The 12,931-nt window shown below is 41.5% G+C and overlaps 3 non-coding genes and 2 pseudogenes across 3 annotated transcripts; all 5 read right to left on the bottom strand.

Annotated features, from left to right (window-relative positions):
* trnas-gcu (transfer RNA serine (anticodon GCU)) lies at positions 1-82 on the bottom strand. Its single transcript has one exon. It is a non-coding gene; the product is annotated as a tRNA-Ser (tRNA).
* Positions 83-4,422: 4,340 nt separating this feature from the next.
* On the bottom strand, positions 4,423-4,541 carry LOC147267069 (5S ribosomal RNA). Its single transcript, XR_015115202.1, has one exon. It is a non-coding gene; the product is annotated as a 5S ribosomal RNA (ribosomal RNA).
* A 310-nt stretch (positions 4,542-4,851) lies between these two features.
* On the bottom strand, positions 4,852-4,960 carry LOC147267068 (5S ribosomal RNA; annotated as a pseudogene).
* A 311-nt stretch (positions 4,961-5,271) lies between these two features.
* On the bottom strand, positions 5,272-5,380 carry LOC147267067 (5S ribosomal RNA; annotated as a pseudogene).
* Positions 5,381-12,382: 7,002 nt separating this feature from the next.
* Positions 12,383-12,501, bottom strand: LOC147267066 (5S ribosomal RNA). The gene has a single exon (XR_015115457.1). It is a non-coding gene; the product is annotated as a 5S ribosomal RNA (ribosomal RNA).
* Between the last annotated feature and the right edge of the window lie 430 nt (positions 12,502-12,931).

Raw genomic sequence — 12,931 nt, 5'->3', positions numbered from 1 at the left:
CGACGAGGATGGGATTCGAACCCATGCGTGCAGAGCACAATGGATTAGCAGTCCATCGCCTTAACCACTCGGCCACATCGTCTGCTGACAGCTAAACACCGCTTTTAAACACCTGAAATCTTTGGAGCCTATTTGTCAGAAATGGACCCAGCAGGAGCCACTGAACACAACTCTGACATAATCAGGCTTCTTCCCAGCAGCATCGTGCTACAGAAGGCAGAATACAGACCATCGATACATCATCAGAGTGAACACCAGCTGATGTTTACAAGTTTAATTCACCTTTTACTACAAAATGACATCCAAGCTCAGATTCTCTTGTCCTGACTGAGCAAGTAAATGTTGAAGAAGATGAGAGTACCAGACTTTTTCATCCAAGGAAACAATCATCCTATCACTGTCCTATGCAGAGTTTCTTTAAAAGAAAGTGAGATAACCTCAAGATTTTCTTTTTCCTCTTGTTGGATTTTGCCACAGAGAATCAGAGCCAATCAAAAGCTTGTTGGACTTTAATGTTGGAGGACTGAACAAGTCATGACATCATCAGTTTTACCTTCACAGGTGCTTCATTTACTTTACTTTCAATTTTACAGAGGTAGAACCTGAAATCAAAGCTGTCCATCAAAAGAAGTGAAAGCTTCCCAGGCTGTGATGTTCTTGTCTACAAACTCTGTCTTGTATGGAGCTTCAATCTTTAATAAAAAGAATAAAAAGAAGATAACATTTGTTGTGATTTGACGCTTTAAAAATAAAACTTACGACTTACGTGGAAACTGTCTGGGGGGTGGGGGGGTGGAGCCTCCATCAGGTATGTGTTTGATGTCTGAATTCTGTCTCTGATGTCTGAATTCTGTCTTTGATCTCTGGGTTCTGAGCATTGATCTCCTGCTGAAGTCTTTGATCTCTGACTGATCCTAAACTAATCAAAGGATCACATCAGCATATTGGTCCAGTCTACAGATGGTGATTTTACCTATTTGAAGCCTTATTTTGTGTTTGATGGACATTTTTAAAATCATTAATGACTTTTTGACTGAACATCCTGGACACTGTGGTGCCTGATGAGGAGAAAACTTGGGTACAAAGTTGAAGAGGAGGGTTTTTGGAGAAGGGATATTTTTGCAGTGTTCCAAGTCAATAATAACTGTGGAAAAATGTCATCATTTTTCAAAATGTCCTCAGGAAGATGGTTTGTAATTCTGTCTCTCCCTCATCCTCAGCTGCTGCAGCACTTTAAAGAAAACCTTTGACTCGTGGATCTAAAAAGATCAGATGTTGTCTCCTCCAGAACATCAACACTTTAACGTTGTTGGCAGGACTCCAACCTGAGCAGGGAGACCCCAATGGATTTCTAGTCCATCGCCTTCACCACTCGGCCACAACAACCACATTCACACACACATTTGTAAAAGATTCACATTGACACAATTCTTTAAAATTGTGTCACAAGCCCATTTGTGTGAGGTCCTATTTTCTCTTTTTCAGCATTCCTTTGTTTCCAGGTCTCTAATAAGTGCAGAATTACAAAGACAAGCAAGCTTGATTCATCCTGGGCAGGTGATATGAGCCATTGACCACTGGCCAGAGACCCTGGCACAGACGTTGGGGGTGGTGATAGAGAGCATTTCTACAATTATATTCTACATTTATAGAATTCTACAATCCTACAATTTCATTGAGCAGACGCTTTTGTCCAGAGCCACTTGCATATTTTTTCGGTGAGTTTGGCTCCTGAGCTCAAGACAGTTGTGACTCATAAAGGACAGCTTCAAATGCAGCTGTGAAGCCTCATTGTAAGCTGGGAGGAACGACAGGTGTCTCCCTCTAGTAGCTCCTCACAGCAACACGAGCCTCATTTCATACACATGCATCCACCACCTCACTACAAAAGGCCAGTTGGGCCTCGACAGACAGGTGAGTTTCAAGTGTTGGACAAAGGTCTTTAAGATGTTCTTATTAATTCTATAACATCTGAGATTAAAATCTATGGAATTACAACCAACAAGCAGTCAAACACCTGATCAGATGCTCCTTCATGAGGCTGAGAAGAATCAATCTAAACTGGGATGAAGAAAATTAATTGAGAAGAGAAACCTACTGATTGGATGACATGGACCCACCTGATCCATGTCAGCCTTGTTGGAGCAGAAAGAGGTGGATCAGAGGAATCAGTGGATCAAGACTCAGGTGTCAGATGAAGAATCTCTTTATTCACAATGGAGTCAGAGAAATCTTCCAACGTGAACGTGAAAGACCATTTTTTACCAAAGACAGGCTGTGTGTGCGTGTGTGTGTGTGTGTGTGTGTGTGTGTGTGTGTGTGTGTGCGTGCGTGTGTGTGTGTCCCTACTGACTGTCTGGGTGACTCACTAAATTCAAAACTGAAGTGATTATTTAATTAATAAACAAAACATTTGTCCAAAAGTCATGATCAAATTCATGTAAAATCTGAGCAACGAGGGTTTGAAAATGTTCAAATGAGCCAAAACAATGTCCTGGGATCCAACCAGGGACCTTTAGATCCACACCAATCTTCCCTGACCTCATAGAAACTGGAACATTTCAACAAATAAATTCAAATTCAACTCAGCAGCAACTCTAGAACAGTCAGAGCACTTGCTAATTCCCCTGTTAGCTCCAGATCAGACAATGCAGGCTCACCTTCACGCTTGGTTGGACAACCGTCACCAGTTGAAGCTTCTCTGGTTCAACAAACTCTGGGGACTCAAGACACAAGTCAGCACCGGTGCAGGTCCAGATCCAGATGTTAGCTGATGGGGACAATGGCTTAAGGGAGCTCCAGGTAGCTGGTTTGAACTGGTCCCTCATCTCTGTGAGTAGAAACCATCTGAGGTGGAGGGTGAAGATCTGCTTTGACCTCCTGATCTCCCAGTAAAGCCAGTATAGATGTTGAGCTTGGAGGAGTTGATGGCCTCCTTCATCTTCTTGTTGGAGATGTTTGCTAAACTCAACACCACCACAGATCAGAGGAAAGTCCACTTGTCAGCTGGACATTGGAGTTTCTAGTGACCTGCAGGATCTTAGTTGTGGTGGCAGCAGGCCTGTTCTAAGAGCTTTGCTCACATTCATGATCAGGCTTCAGAATGGTTCTGGACCATTGAGTGATAGAAGCTGATCCTGGAGCAGCAGAAGACAAATATAGAGAAGAAAAGACAAAAGACAGAGAGAAAGGAGGGAGAGAATGACAAAAAGATGGGAACAAGATGAGGGTGAAAGACAAGCAGAGAGAAAGACAGAGGGACAGGGGGATGGAAGACAGACACACAACCAACAACAGCAACAGCAGCAATAATAGTTTTAATATTGTCCTGTTATTGATGTTTTCATGTGAAAGTGGCATATTTAAGATAAAAGACACTGTTAGAACAGAAAGATCAAGAAAACCCACCAACCAGAGGTGTGTCTGGTACAGATGTGGAATTATTGGCTCACACAATGTTGAGGCAACTGGGAAGAAGACAAACAAAAAAGGCTTGTGTGATTCAGACATTCATCAAAAATGGTCCTATAGAACTGTTCAATGTGTCATGACTTCAGAAGCTCAAATCCTCTCGAAGTTCTAGTGAGAGTGGAAGAGATTATAAAATGAGAGAGGCAGGGCCTTCACTCAGAGCTGAAACAGCTCAGTTGGGAGAGCGTTAGACTGAAGATCTAAAGGTCCCTCGTCCGATCCCAGGTTTCAGCAGAGGAACAGCAATGACTTTACTTTCCAGTGGAGGAACTGCAGACATGAAGGAAACTACCATCTTGTCCTGTGCATTCTAATAACATTCAAGACATTTTTGGAGCCTCTTGTTGGATTTTGCCACAGAGAATCAGAGCCAATCAAAAGCATGGTGGACTTTAACATGGAGTATTGAACAAGTCAAGAAAGCAGCAGTTTGACCTTCACAGGCATTTCTTTTCCTGTCTAAATGCTATAGAAAGAGCCTGAGTAGCTCAGACCATAGAGCATCGGACTTTTAATCTGAGGGTCCAGGGTCCAAGTCCCTGTTCAGGTGCTGTGCTGGTGTTCCAGTGTTTGACAACATGGTACTGGATGAAGTTCAGTGTTGAACAAACTGGTATCATCAGAAGTAGAAGTGTTCTTGTCTTGCCACTGCGAGACTGTAGCTGCAGGTCAAATGTGAGATAAAAGTGACTAATAATAATTTCATGTGGCATGCAATTAACAAAAGACCACAAATAACACTGGTCAAGTTAATTTTATTTATATTGCACCAAATAAAAACAAAACTTATCTCATGACACTTTACAGGTAGAGCAGGTCCAGTACCAAACTCCTTCAATGAATCTACACCCAACAATTCTCCATCAGCAAGCCAAATAGGTGTCCTGTCAATACAACGAAAAGAATGTTGATGTCATCGAGAGAAAAGTACTGCATCTGCCAAAACAAAAAAGCTTACAGCACCTGGTATTCCCAGGCGGTCTCCCATCCAAGTACTAACCAGACCTGACCCTGCTAAGCTTCCGAGATCAGACGAGATCGGGCGTGTTCAGAGTGGTATGGCCGTAAGCCCTTGACTCTCACACACATGGGCTCTATATCCATTTCACTCACTTTACAACCTCAAAAAAAATGTGATGTGCAACAGCCTCACGGTCTTTTTACACACCAAATAGTTGTCCTGTCAATACAAAGAAAAGAATGTTGATGTCATCTAGAGAAAAGTACTACATCTGCCATCTGTCTACTTCAAATTACACACAGCATGACATTCCATTCGAAAGCTGTGGAGGGCGCTTCAAGAAAAGGTGTGTGAGGGAAGCTCGCTCATGCTGGTCCCCAAACACTCAAAGCTGCCCTTTCCTCACAATGAAACAAAAAAGCTTACAGCACCTGGTATTCCCAGGCGGTCTTCCATCCAAGTACTAACCAGGCCCGACCCTGCTTAGCTTTCGAGATCAGACGAGTTCAGAATGGTATGGCCATAAGCCCCTGACTCTGACACACATGGGCTCTATATCCATTTCACTCACTTTACAACCTCAGAAAAAAAGTGATGTGCAACAGCCTCAGGGTCTTTTCACACGTCAAATAGGTGTCCTGTCAATACAAAGAAAAGAATGTTGATGTCATCGAGAGAAAAGTACTGCATCCTCCATCTGTCTACTTCAAGTTACACGCTGCATGAGATTCCATTTCAAAGCTGCAGAAAGGCGCTTCAAGAAAAGGTGTGTGAGGGAAGCTCGCTCATGCTGGTCCCCAAAGACTCAAAGCTGCCCTTTCCTCACAAAGAAACAAAAAAGCTTACAGCACCTGGTATTCGCAGGCAGTCTCCCATCCAAGTACTAACCAGGCCCGACCCTGCTTAGCTTCCGAGATCAGGCGTGTTCAGAGTGATATGGCCGTAAGCCCTTGACTCTCACACACATGGGCTCTATATCCATTTCACTCACTTTACAACCTCAGAAAAAAAGTGATGTGCAACAGCCTCAGGGTCTTTTCACACGCCAAATAGGTGTCCTGTCAATACAAAGAAAAGAATGTTGATGTCATCGAGAGAAAAGTACTGCATCCTCCATCTGTCTACTTCAAGTTACACGCTGCATGAGATTCCATTTCAAAGCTGCAGAAAGGCGCTTCAAGAAAAGGTGTGTGAGGGAAGCTCGCTCATGCTGGTCCCCAAAGACTCAAAGCTGCCCTTTCCTCACAATGAAACAAAAAAGCTTACAGCACCTGGTATTCCCAGGCAATCTCCCATCCAAGTATTAACCAGGCCCGACCCTGCTTAGCTTCCGAGATCAGACGAGATCGGGCGTGTTTTTTTTTTTTTTTTGTCTTTTATTATCAAAAATACAGCATACATTTTTACCAACTGTACATTCTTCTTTCCATGACAAAATTTAACAATTATATAAAAAATAAATTCCTTCAGGAAAGAAATCTTACCCAAAAAAAAACCCCCACCCTTGATACACCTCGAACTTGATGAAAACACCATCAGAGTTTTTTTTTTTTTTTTTTTTTTTTTTTTTTTTAAATTAAGTTAAATTTAGACAAATAAACCAACACTATGTGCCTACAGCCACTGGAGCAATGCAGGTCATTCCAAAAAAAATAAAAAATAAAAAATAAATAAATAAATAAAAATTAAAGAGAGACAAAAAAAACTCATGGGACTAAAAAGAACAAATTCCTGTCGTGAAGTGTCACACACACAAATTTTTTTTTTTTTTTTTTTAAATGAAATTTTATCAAAATGAAATGTTAAACACACCAAAAACATAAACCACCCAATTTGCTCACCCCTTTATTAAATTTGAAAAATACTTTGCTTTATAAAAAAAAGAGACTACTTAGCTGGGAATTTGAAGAGAAAACATACCATTGTCAATCTTGTTTATTTCAATTTTGCCATTTGCTATGTTGAAAAATGTGTTTTTCCTGCAGAAAGTGTTTTCAAAAATATCCTTGTCCATGTCATGTAAGATTTGTAGGTGCGTCAAGAGTGTTGTGTAAAAAACCCCAAATATGTTTATTTTCTTCTTTTCATAGAGAGCGTAGTTTCTAGTTGTCCATATTGATTTTTTTGCAAAAGTGAGTATGGTATTTATGAGAGTCCTGTTCTGATCCTTTTGTTTCAGTGTTGTACCAAAGAGAAGAGTCCATGTCCATAGTGTTTCATCTGTCAAACTGAAATTGCAGTGCTCTTGCAGTAGCATCCTTATGAAATTCCTGAATTTATCCGATTCCTTGCAGTTGATGAATAGATGCTCCTGGTCTTCCGGTTCTTTATTGCAGATTTGGCATGTCCTACTGTAGTTTTCCTTATTAATCTGGTGTAATTTGATTCCTGTGAAAATTCTCCTGTGTCTAATATTGAATTCTAGCTTGAAAGTATTGCTGTCCATGTAAGGTATGTTAAGGTTTTGCCAGATTTTTCCTATCGGTATTCCCTTGAATAATTGTGCCCAGTGTTTTTCTGCTTTTGGAGTGCGTTTAATTGAGTTAATCCCTATGGTGTACCAGTCCTTTGTTTTCACCTGTGACAGCTCTTTCCCTGTGTACTGTGTGACAAGCTCAAGCGGCGGGAGTTCGGGGTCTGCTCTCGATTTGTCCGTGATGATTAAGTTTCTCCACAGTGAGGTTATGTTTCTGTTGATTTTGTTACCTAGTCCATTTAGGTAATCCTTTCTGCACGGTGTCCCTGTTTTTTTGAGTTGGGTTGTGACTTTCCTGAGACTGAACAGACCCCTTTCCCCCACCACTTGACCGACCCTTGTTATATTATGTTGCTGAAGTGCCCTGCATTTAAGTGTCCTACCATTGTGTGTGAAAAAGGTGCTTTCGAGAAAAGGTAACTGCAGCACATGACTTTTCTGACTGCACTTAGGCCTGAGGTGGGGCAGGAATTTGCCCCATGCCTCTAGCACCTCCTGGTAGAACATCGGTAGCGAGCCATGGCTTTTCCCAGGAAGGAGGTGATAAAGAGGGAGTTTCTCCCCCTCCCCGTACTCAGCCAGGTAGCCCGCCATTGTGTCCTCCCAGGGGTACTGCCTGTTCGAATCGAGAAAATTTCTAACTAATTTGGCCCTGAGTGCATCTTTTTTTGCACTGATGTCAATTAGTCCTAATCCCCCCTCCCTTTTATTCGCAATTATCACCCGATGAGCGATCGAATTTCCCTTTCCCCTCCAAAGGAAGGAGGAGATCGCTTCATTGAGCGAATTTAGTGCCCACTGCGGTAGCTCACAGGCCCCCAAAACATGATTAATTTTTGACAGTATTAAGGCATTGATGACAATTACCTTTCCTCTCAGGCTTAAACCCCTACTTCTCCATAAATTAAGTGTATTTTCTACCTTTTTTACAAGTTCTCTCCACCCTAAGTCCCTGGCTTCCCCTTCATTTTTACCAATGTATACACCCAGTATTTTCCTGTATTCTTTAGTGCTAAAACCCCAATTATTTTTGAAACTATTTTTACCGAATTCCATCATTTCTGACTTATTTCTGTTAACCTTAGCTCCTGATGCTTTTTCATATCTTTCTAGATGTTTTATAATATAATTTAAATTTTCTTCATTTTTAAACATTATATTGATATCATCCGCAAATTGTGCTATTTTAACGACTTTGTCTCTATATGTTTTTATACCTATAATATTCTTATCATTCATTATACTTAAAGCTAGTGGCTCAGCAACAATACTGTATAAAAGAGCCGAAAGCGGGCATCCTTGCCTTACCGATCTTTTTAATTTGATCTTTTCTGTTAGTTGTCCATTTATCTTTATTTGACTGTATGCGTTATCGTATAATAATTTAATCCATCTAATAAAGCCTTCACCGTATCCAAATCTTTTTAAAGTTTTATATAAGAAAAGATGTTCTACTCTGTCGAATGCTTTCTCCAAATCAATTCCGAGCAGATACCCCCCCTGTGCTGCCATTGTCCTGACGGTATCCTTTATTGTAAGGATCGTATCTATGATGTCTCTATCTGGTATGCCGTATGCCTGTGTATTACCAATAATGGTTCCTATTGTAAGTTTAAGCCTGTTTGCCAGTGTTTTGGTCAGTATCTTGTAATCTGTATTGAGTAAACTTATTGGTCTATAGTTTGTTATATCCTGTTTTGAACCTTTATTTTTGTAGATAAGTGAAATTATTCCTGCAGTGAATGTATTGGATGTTCTCTGTTCCCGTTCCATTGAGTGGTACAATGACAGCAACAGGGGAGCTATCTGCTCTTTGAAACAAATATAAAATTCTGCTGTTAAACCATCTACCCCTGGACTTTTGTTTTTATTTAAGCTATCTATTGCCGTCTTTATCTCATTAATAGTAATTTGTGCATCAGACCATTCCTTATCCTCCACTGAAATACTAGTTTGGATATTTGATAACAACTTGTCTACCTCTTCGCTATTGCTATATCCATTATCAAATAATTCTTTATAAAACTCTGTAGTTACTCTTAGTATATTTTCTTGATCGTCATATTCTTTTCCAGTTATATCGTTGATTTTTTTCTATTATAGTTTTGTTTTGTTTTTGCTTTTCGAGCCCCAAAAAATATGCGGTGCATTTTTCTCCTTCTACTAAATTTTTAACTCTGCTTCTTATCATTGCACCTCTGCATTTTATTTTTTCTATGTTTCCAAGTTTTGCTTTATATAATTCATAGTTTTCTGTGTTTCTGTTAGGTTCTTTATCAAATAATGCTATTTCATGATTGATTAATTTTCTTAGTCGATTTTCTTCCAGCTCCTCTCTCCACTTTTTCTCTTTACTATAATTTATACTACTTCTTTTAATTCTTTGCTTTAGAATTTCCCACTTTTCTATAAAATTATTTTCTATTTTCATTTCAATTTTTGCATAATCAAGCAGTTTTGTGATTTTTTTAACGTAAGTTGAATCTGCCAGGAGGCTGGAGTTGAGGCACCAGGTACCTCCCCCCCTGAAACCTCCTGCAGCACCCAAGTAACACTCAATTGTTGCGTGATCACTCCATGCGTTATAATTATATTGTATTTTATTGATCTGTTTTGTTGCTTCAGGGGCCGCTAGACATAAATCTATTCTGGCTTGTTTCATTTTTCCCTGCACAACCTGTCTTCTGGAGTACTCTTTCTTGAATGGGTTGTGAATTCTCCATACATCTGTCAAATTGTGAATATTCATTAAATTATATAGCTCAGTTCTGCTTGTGTCATTCTTGTATACATTGTTAATTGATATATCATCCTTAGTTAATGCGATATTGAAATCTCCTATTATTATGGTTCTATGATCTATCCATCTGCTTATACTATTTAGAAACATTTTCCTTTCCTTTTCACAGTTACTGGCATATATGTTAACAATTCTGTATGTTCTATTGTTTATGCAAACATCTATAATAAGTATTCTACCTTTCTTGTCATGATATATTAACTTGCTATTGGTACTTATAGTCTTTTTTACTAAAATAGCTACGCCACAAGATTTACTTGTGCCGTTGCTAAAAAAGACATCTCCTTCCCACATTTTGCTTGCTGCCGCCACGCTATCCCCTTCCCACCTTGTCTCCTGTAAGCAGAGAATGTCACACTTGCTTTTAAGTAAAATGGCGGTCATCCTGCCATAAGTGCGGAGTCCATTGACATTAAGGGAGTGCAGCAGAAACATGGTCAGACCAAAAAAACCTTTAAACAGCCAATTTTCCCTCAAGATTTTTTACCTCTCCCTCCTTCTTTCTTCTGTTTTTTCTTCATCGCAGCATCTTTTATTGAGGTGTGCTTTTTCCGAATATTTTTGATTGTGGCAAAGTCCATTTCCGAGTCACTGTTTGATCTACTCTGAGGAGGGAAGGTGGAGGGCACATTTAAGGCAGGTACCCTGGTGGATGTGGCTGCCGCCGGCTGCAATTCTCTTGGGGTATCCCCCACCTCCATTGATTCCAGGAGTTGAGAAGGCTCCGGCTCCTTTTCGGACCCGTTTCCTCCTCCATCCTTTCCTCTCTGCTGTGGGCCTGAGTCAGTGCTCATGTCATTCAGACTTGAACCAAGCCTTGTGCCTGGGCTCTGCACCACTTTAGGAGGGCTCTGGGTTCTCTGAGGGGCGTAACCCTCACCGGCAGCCTGCTTGGCGGCGCCACTACCCACCTCGTCATCTTCCTCCTCATCCTCCGTTCCTCCCTCACTTAAACCTTCCATCTCACTGTACAGCTCCTCAGATCCAGATTCCACCACAATATCCTCATCACTATAATTACAATTACATTCATCAATTTTGTTCCAACACACCTCACATTTCTGTATCTTATTAGGTTTCCTGTTGCACTCCCTTGCATAATGCCCCTGGACACCACACTTATGGCAGGAGAACTCAGGACAGTCCCTTAGGATGTGCCCCGGCTGGAGGCACATCCTACACACCCTAGCCTGCCTATCATGTATGACCCTGAAATATTCCGGTCCTATTGCTGTGTCAAACCGTGCTGAATAAGGCAGAGATTGGACCTTGTCTGTAAATTTTACTTTGAGAAACCGCGTCCCATCAGCAATTTGCGTACCCGGCCACATCCTCCTCCTTATAGTTGATGCAGCTGAGACTCCCCACCCTTCTAGCTTTTGTAAAATTTCCTCATCTCTGATGTAAGCTGGTAAGCTTAAAAAAGAAACCATGAGTTCATCATTACACAGATCTTTGACATGCACTGTGTTGTCCCCAATTTTGAAACCATCTAGGATTCTCTCTTTCCCTTTGATGTGTGACATGGTAATTTCATATTTCTGCGGCCCTGTCGCCCTACAGGCTATTAAACCTCCACACAGTGCTCTTATGCATCTCATTAATTCGAGAACTGGGACTTCATCCTGCCCAGTTACCTCGACACTGACCGTCAGTTCTCTGTCATACTTGTGGTCGCCACCCGCAGATTTCGCCGCTCCATGTCGCTGCTGCAGCTGCCTTTCCCCACCAGACGCCGCATCTCTTTCCGCCGCCAATTCTCTCTCACTCTCCGTCGCCTCTCCAGTAGCTCCTCGCTGCCCAGGTCTTCTCGGAACCACGTCTTCAGCTCTGTTCTTCAGGCCACCAGCTCTCGTTGCCTGTGGACCGGCTCCAGCGCTCATCTCCTCTGAATCAGCCGCTGCTCGCCGTCTTTCCCCCGCTGTCGCTGCGGAAGCCGCTCTCGCATTTCCCTCCAGCAGTTTTCCTTCCGACTTCTTCATGTTTCGTTTCTGATTGTTTCTTTTAACAAGCAACCATTTTTCATTTTCTTCACCTGTTTGTGCATTTATGTCAAGTCCGTTTTCCATGCTCGTAATCTGAAATCCGTTTGCAGAGTTCAAATCCATTTGGTCCGTCCGAAAGTTTTTCATTAGGAAAAAAAAAACTCAAATTGACCTCCCCCGATCAGTATAAAAATTGTCGGGGGGAAAAAATGTTCACTCTAAAAACGAACCAAAAATGCACGGAAAACAAGGAAGAACAATGAAAAAGGCTGAAAAAAACGAAAGAAATGGGAAAAGCGGAGTCCGCGACCTCTGTGTGTCGTGCTGTCAGCGTACCGTCTGATTGGCGCATGCGTGTTCAGAGTGGTATGGCCGTAAGCCCTTGACTCTGACACACATGGGCTCTATATCCATTTCACTCACTTTACAACCTCAGAAAAAAAGTGATGCGCAACAGCCTCAGGGTCTTTTCACACGCCAAATAGGTGTCCTGTCAATAAAAGAAAAGAATGTTGATGTCATCGAGAGAAAAGTACTGCATCTGCCATCTGTCTACTTCAAATTAACCACTGCATGACATTCCATTCCAAAGCTGCGGAGGGCGCTTCAAGAAAAGGTGTGTGAGGGAAGCTCGCTCATGCTGGTCCCCAAAGACTCAAAGCTGCCCTTTCCTCACAAAGAAAAAAAAAAGCTTACAGCACCTGGTATTCCCAGGCGGTCTCCCATCCAAGTACTAACCAGGCCCGACCCCGCTTAGCTTCCGAGATCAGACGAGATCGGGCGTGTTCAGAGTGGTATGGCCGTAAGCCCTTGACCCTTACACACATGGGCTCTATATCCATTTCACTCACTTTACAACCTCAGAAAAAAAGTGAGGCGCAACAGCCTCAGGGTCTTTTCACACGCCAAATAGGTGTCCTGTCAATACAACGAAAAGAATGTTGATGTAATCGAGAGAAAAGTACTGCATCTGCCATCTGTCTACTTCAAATTACACGCTGATTGATATTCAATTTCAAAGCTGCGGAAAGGCGCTTCAAGATCAAGTGTTGAGGGAAGGTCGCTCATGCTGGTCCACAAAGACTCAAAGCTGCCCTTTCCTCAAGCTGAAGTCAAAAGAATTGCAAATTAATCCTTCACAGGTACTTGTTCACGGAGATGGATGAAATAAAAATTGAATATATTCTCGTATTATAAAAATACAATGAACAAAATTATTAACAATGAGTAAGAGGATT

Source organism: Aulostomus chinensis, chromosome 4 (genome assembly GCF_037954235.1).
Source record: "Aulostomus chinensis isolate RoL2024-O1b breed Wild chromosome 4, RoL_Achi_v1.0, whole genome shotgun sequence".
Taxonomy (NCBI): Eukaryota; Metazoa; Chordata; class Actinopteri; order Syngnathiformes; family Aulostomidae; genus Aulostomus; species Aulostomus chinensis.
The sequence above is the reverse complement of the archived record's forward strand: the minus strand, read 5'-3'. Positions and strand labels throughout refer to the sequence as shown.